The sequence below is a fragment of the Drosophila albomicans genome, chromosome 2R (genome assembly GCF_009650485.2).
Source record: "Drosophila albomicans strain 15112-1751.03 chromosome 2R, ASM965048v2, whole genome shotgun sequence".
NCBI classification, from domain to species: Eukaryota; Metazoa; Arthropoda; class Insecta; order Diptera; family Drosophilidae; genus Drosophila; species Drosophila albomicans.
The window spans coordinates 19,852,639-19,859,302 of record NC_047631.2 but is presented as its reverse complement, the minus strand read 5'-3'; positions in this window follow the sequence as shown (position 1 = coordinate 19,859,302).

The window sequence follows — 6,664 nt, the reverse complement described above, 5'->3', positions numbered from 1 at the left end:
AAAGTTGCAGTTTCTTTTAAATTTAATTCAATTGCAGAGTTCGTATTAATTGGAATTCTAAATTGCCAGATTTTATTTCTGATAGTTTATCATGTCAGCTTCTATTGTTAGGAAAGCTCTTGAGTTATTTGTCCTGTTTTTTTGGGTAACGCATAAATTTATTTCTTTAAAAGACAGTTTTTTCAGCAACTAGCAAAAGCATATAAAAACAAAAGTTGAAATTGGAGTGATTAACAACGAAATACCCTAGAATATAGAGTTTTACAACAACATAAGAACATAATAAATTTCTGAGATTTCAGTTATATTATTAAGAGTATTAATTAGAGATAAAATTTAAAGATATTAAAAAATATTAAAATCAAATATTCTAGTAATTTCTTTATGTTTTATATTTGTAGTTATCAATTAAACTTAATATAATAAGTAGTAAGGATGATTTTATTTATTCTGACAATCTTTTATATTATGGTTTATCCTAAGTTTCAATGAAAAAAAACGCCTACTTACTAAAGGTCTTAGTAGCTTTGAATGAATATCTGGTATATTTTGTAATCTATGGTATATTTTGAATGTAGTACTATATAAATATACCAGTTATAACCTTTAGTAAATTGTAGTATTTTACAGTATATCGATTTGGTATATTTTTATAGTAATAATACCACACTGTTGTTCTTTTATTCAAAATGGGTAGCGGGTATCTCACAGTCGACCAAACTCAATTGTAGCATTCTGACTTGTTTTTATTTTGAGTGTATTTAAAAAGTAATTCTTTAAATTTGAAATACAATGACAGTACGAAATAATATTCTTTGAAATTAATTATAACACTTTAAATTCCCAAATAAACCTTGCTATTTATTCAATGCTTCAATGATTCGTATACCCGTTACATTTCTACTTTTTACAGGTTCCGCTTGAGATTTGCTTCTTACGCTGTCTTGTGCTAAACGAATGCGTAAAGCATTGTTGACACCTTTGCAGCTACACGAGACCGAACAAGAACAAGAACGAGAACGACGAGCAGGACAAACAGTCAAAGCCAAAGCAACAGCGAGGGCGCCCCTCTTTAGTGTCATAATCACCCACATAGCAAAAGAGATGCTGACATTTTTTCCACACTTGACAGCTTAGCAGTGGCGTTAAGCTGAGCAGCTGCCCGGCCCACGTCACACACAAAAATGACTTTGAATTATTTGTTTACCTGCGCCCTGGCCTCAACTACAACACAGCTAAAGCTAAAGCTACAACTATGGTACTACAACAGCTACAGCTTCAGCTTCTCAGCGTCTGCTTGGGCTTGGATTGTTGTTGGCGTCGCTGCTGCTGCTGCTGCTGCTTTTGTGGCTACCATGCACAATGGTGCGTAACAAATCGCAGCCATAAACTGTTAAAGGCAACCATGGCGATGTTGACTGCCGCCTGCCTACTTACGGCAACGATGAGGCGGAGAACGAGGTACAGAAGGAGGCAGCTTTGAACCAAGTGCTGCCATAATAATTCACAATTTTTCACAGTTAAGTGTCAGGCTACGCAAAAAGAATGCCAACAAAGTGTTGTGCACAATTGTCGGTTACTAAGCGGCGCATTAAATCAAACGGGTGGCCAACACAGAAAAAAAAAATAAGAAAATAACAGCAAGCTCAACAACAACCGGCTTTAACATAACTAGCTGGCTTACGCTGCGTATGCGCAATGTTAAGCTCAGGTGCAGCACGCTAAAACAAACAGCACAATTACATGATTATGCATTTTGCGTTAGCCATTTAAATGTCACACAGGCACATGGAACAATCAAGTGGCCAGCGGTGCTGCAAGTGGCAAGCTCATGAGGCAAGGCAGCTGCCTCAGTTGCAAGCTGCAAGCATCTGCGTTAGGCAGACTCGCTCTCATATTATGCTGCCGGCATTTATTTGGATGCCCGATGACGCCGCCTGTGCTGCATGTTGTGCATGCGCCACTTCAAATGTCACCACAGACGTCAACTGCGGCAGTAAACAACAACGGCAGGCGGCAGTCGGCAGTCGGAGGTGGCATGCAACTGGCCAGACAACAAGCAACACAAGCACATATACATTTATACAGCTGACAACTGAAAGGCGGCGACATCGTTTTCATGCTGCCAACGCATATGTTGGCTTTAGCTCCTGCATCCTTGTGAATATCTCCAGCTCGCTTCTCTCTCTCTCTCTCTCTCACATCTCTTGTTCAGTTGTTCAGTTGTTCGCTTGTCTCAAAAACGTTGACGTATGTTCCAACTCTCCTTCTTCTTGTTGTTGTTGTTGTTGTTTATATGCCATCACATCGTCTGTTTGTCATAGTTTTGCGTTTTGGGAACCGAAAGTTATGTTTTGTCAACATGACAAGCCGGAACGCCAGGATTACTCCAGCAAAAAGTCCTGTGTCAGAGAAGTATTGTTAATTTGGCAATACTTTTTCGGTTTTTTTCTTTTTTGTGTGCAGTTGTCGAGTCGATTGCCAATCGAGCAATTGACTTTAAAGCGTATTGGAAATTGCAAAATGCAAGTAAACTCAATTAAATGCGCTTCTCAAAGATCTACTTAGCATATATGCATCATCGAATGGAAAGTTTTGTGCTTTGAGAGAGCAAACAATCTTCAACGTTGGCAAAGTTTTATGCAAAAAGCTTCTTTTGTTTCACCTCAAAACAATGGAAGTCAAACAAGTTTGCCATAATTTATTATAACATTTTCTATGCGATGAAAATGCACTTGCAAGTAATTTACAGCAGGTTGCAGCATATCAATATGTATAAAGCAAAAAGAGAGAGAGAGAGAGAGTGTGTGTGTGTGAAAGACAGAGAAAGCGAAACCGTGCTCAGGTGCTTGGCAAATAAATGTGCCATAAAATTGATTGAAATTGCATTGTGCTTGTTTGTGCAACAGTTTGTGGGTAACAACTAAGTTTGGCAGGCGCTTTGTTTGCACTCTCTGACCGAAAGAGTTGCAAGCGGAAACGGAAATCAGCGCCCATACACGACGAGCACAACTAAAAAGCGAAAGACAGAAAGAAAGAGAGAGAGAAGCGTACCCATTGGCTTTTGTGGCTCTGCTGACAATTTTGTCGAGTTGTTAGAGAGTTGCTAAAGTTGCAGCACAAAAAAACAAAACGAAAAAACTAAAAGAGTTTGCTAGTTGCAAGTCGACAAACAGCAAAAGAGAGTTGTGTGCTGGCAAAATCAACCCGTGGCTACAACTACAACTTGCAAGTTTTAAACATTTTCATTAGCGTTAATTAATTTGAAATATGCATTTTTTTCGCACTTTCCTTCTCTCTCTCTCTTCCTCTCCCTCATTGCTCACGCAAATTAAACAGACAGAGACAGATATAGAGACTGGGAGAGAGAGAAACCTCTTATGCTGGCTGCGCGTCTAAAACTCAAAGCGCATTTTGCGCCAGCATCAGCAAAAATGGACCACAGCAGACGCAGGTTAGCAGCAGCAGTCAGGACTGCCATCCTTTCCGCCTTCCGCCGCCATCTGACAAAGCTGTGAAGTGAAGCGAGTGCCCAGATGGGTGCCCATTTGGCCAGCGGGCATAAGTATGGCCAAGAGGCCAAAGCAAAAGGGGGGCGGCAGAAGGAGGCCTCGCACAACGCTGGCCACACTTTTTAATTACGCGAAAAGCGGCTGAGCCGCGCAGTTTTGGCTTTGACAGCCAACTGCAGCAAGCTGCGGGAGGAGAAAGGGGGAGCAGGGCAAAAAACCGTTGACGTTGTCGTTGCGGCCAACGCAAAAACCTGGCTAAAGGCCTGGCCAAGCTGTCTGCTTGCATACCCAACGGCTGAGGCTTGGCTCTATGCTCTTGTTGCTGCACTCAAAGTCATGGCCGGAGCTGAAGCTGAAGCTGCTAAGATTTTGGCCACAGGCGAAAAACATTTAATAAGGCGAGGCAAGCCACGATCTTGCCAGGATTAAATTCTGTGGCTCCACTCGCTCCAAAACAGAGACAGAGACAGCGACAAGCACTGATAACGTTGTAGCATCGCCTCGAGGTTGCATTGAAATTCTAGCAAGATTATGACTATTATCAACACTCAAGACTAAATTGATTAACCCAACTTTGTGCAGCAAGTTAAGTTTTATGGCCAAAAGCGCAGTTCACCGAGTGCACGAGCAGCCCAGCAATCTTCCTGAAATATTCTGCGCAACTTCACTTTAGGCAATTGGCCAAAGTTCTTACCTGGCCAGCATTATTAACTGCTTGAGAAAATACAAAGTTACACAAGCGCTGAAACCCCGGATATGAATTAGAGTAATGCGCGCATGTAAAGAAATTTGTTATGATTTTTAGCGTGCTTCGCTTAAATAATTCAAGCAGCAGTTGTGGGGTAAACTGCGGCTTAATTAAAGCCAACCAATGGGCGTGCTAATCTGGGCACAAAGTGCGCCCTTAACTAATGCAGTTTTGGACCACAGTGGAACGGTTTATGGTCAACTAAATTATGCTGATAAAAAGTCACGCCACTAGCAAGAGATATGCACGACTTCCGACTCTGCATCCGGCCCAAAGTACGTGAGCCTACAGAGAGAAAGAGAGAGAGAGAGCGAGTTGAAGTGAGGGGTTGAGTTTATACCCAGAGAAGCATAGTTGAATTTGGTTTAGTTGATTTAACTAAATGGCGACAAGTTTAACGAGTGTCACAGATGCGATTCAAAGCAAGCCACGTACTTCCACACACACACTCACAGATTGCCCACAGAACTAGCGGACAGACAGACAGGCGGACGGACAGATAGACGGATGGAACAGTCAGACAGTTGTTGGTCAGAGCAGATTGGCCACTTGAGTCGCCTGTCGTTGAGTGGGCCACTATGTCAGCTGCCATATGCTAAGCTCTGGCCTAAACAAACACAGCCAGACGGAGACTCACACACTCTCACACACACACACTTACACACTCATTCACACACTCAGACTCGCATTCACATCTACGCACCATGAGCAAAGTTTCGAATGCCGCCCACATATTGAAATAAATGCTTCACCATATATGTATGCGCAGAAGCCAACAAATTTTATAGTTTGGCATCGAATTAGTTCAGCCAAAACTGGGAATGAGAAGTCAACTCATAAAATGGCCGCCAATTTGCTCTCGACAATCAACATTCGACATTCCTGCAACCCAAGGCCAATCTCAAAATCACAGACAGAGAGACAAAGCATAAAACGTTGTTCGTTGTATTTGTATTGTGTATTTTCTCAGTTCATATTGGTTAAGTTTAAGCTCTGCTCGCACACAATAATAATTCATTTACGACAAAAACTTGTTCACAAAAGTGTATAAAAGACAAATAAGAATTACTGAAATGATTTAATAAAATGGAGAAAATCCTTTTGCCATTACGCATAACTTATAACAATTCAAATTACGTCGAGCATATCTTTCGATAATATCTCAACAACAGTCGTGTAATTTCATTTGCCCCTTTTTCTTTGAAATATTGTGCGCTATGTTGGGTGGGGGCGGGGCTAACATGGCGTATGCGTAATGGGGCATTATCAAGGCAATTTGTTTATTTGACACAATGACCAAGTAAAATTACGCTTTGAGCTGCAGAGTTCGAAGCACAGCAGAGAACAGCACCTATTTCTGGATTTTAATTTATTTCATTACACAAAATTAGCTCGCTTATCGCCGACTGAAATCTTAACCCGCCAACAAGGACAACACTTAAGCAAATTAATACCAAGGATATACACAGCACAACAAGACAAACAACAACACAAACACAAGAGTGAATGATGAGGCGAAATCAAAATCAAAAAACAGCACAGTTCAAAATGTCGCCGCACAGACTGAAGTCGAAAGTATGGGAGGCGTGGCAGAAGCATCACGAGCATCGCGATAAGCAAAAGGACAATGCGGCCATCGTCGTTGTCGTCGTCGTCGTCGTGTAGATTCCTTGGCATTCAGCTTCCTTTTAAAATCTGACTAAAAAGTATCTCAGATACACGAGCAAACAAAATACATGTCTGTCTCTCTGTCTTTGCGTATCCTAGGCAGCGAAGGATGCTGCTGCTGATGATGATGGGGTTCAGGCTAAAGCAGTCAAATAGACGTCGGCACAATTTTGGCGACTTCTTTGGCCCCCTTTTTGACCCACCTTTTGCCACGCTTCAGCCTCAGTTGTCAGTCGGGCATTTTTTGGCTGTCGTTTCGTTTAGATTTTTGTTTGGTTTTGTTTTGTTTTTCACTTTTCTAAGCTGTTTTTTTTTCTTTTCGTTTTTTTGCGTTGCGTTGTTTTTTTATTTAAGCCAAAGGATTATTTGCTTGGTTTATTCCTTTGACTCTGTGCATGTTTCTCTCTCTCTATCTGTGTGTGTGTGTGTGTTTGGTTTGTTTTGCCGGCGCCTGAACACATTTCGTTAGCCTGCCTTGCGGTTGGACCCTCGAGTTTATCAGCGAGCGAATCGCGTCTCATAGCACGACCTTGGATTTCTATCTTTATCTCTCTCTCTGTGTACGCTTATCTATGTTCTATATAGTATAAATGCGGCTGTGTGTGTGTTTATTTAGGTCGAATTTCAGGCCAAGATTAGAGAGAGAGAGGGAGAGAGAGCTGGGGACCCAAAACTCTGGCGCCAAAGCAGCTCAGTTTAGTTTGGTTTATGGCTTAGCAGCTGTTTTTGCTTTATT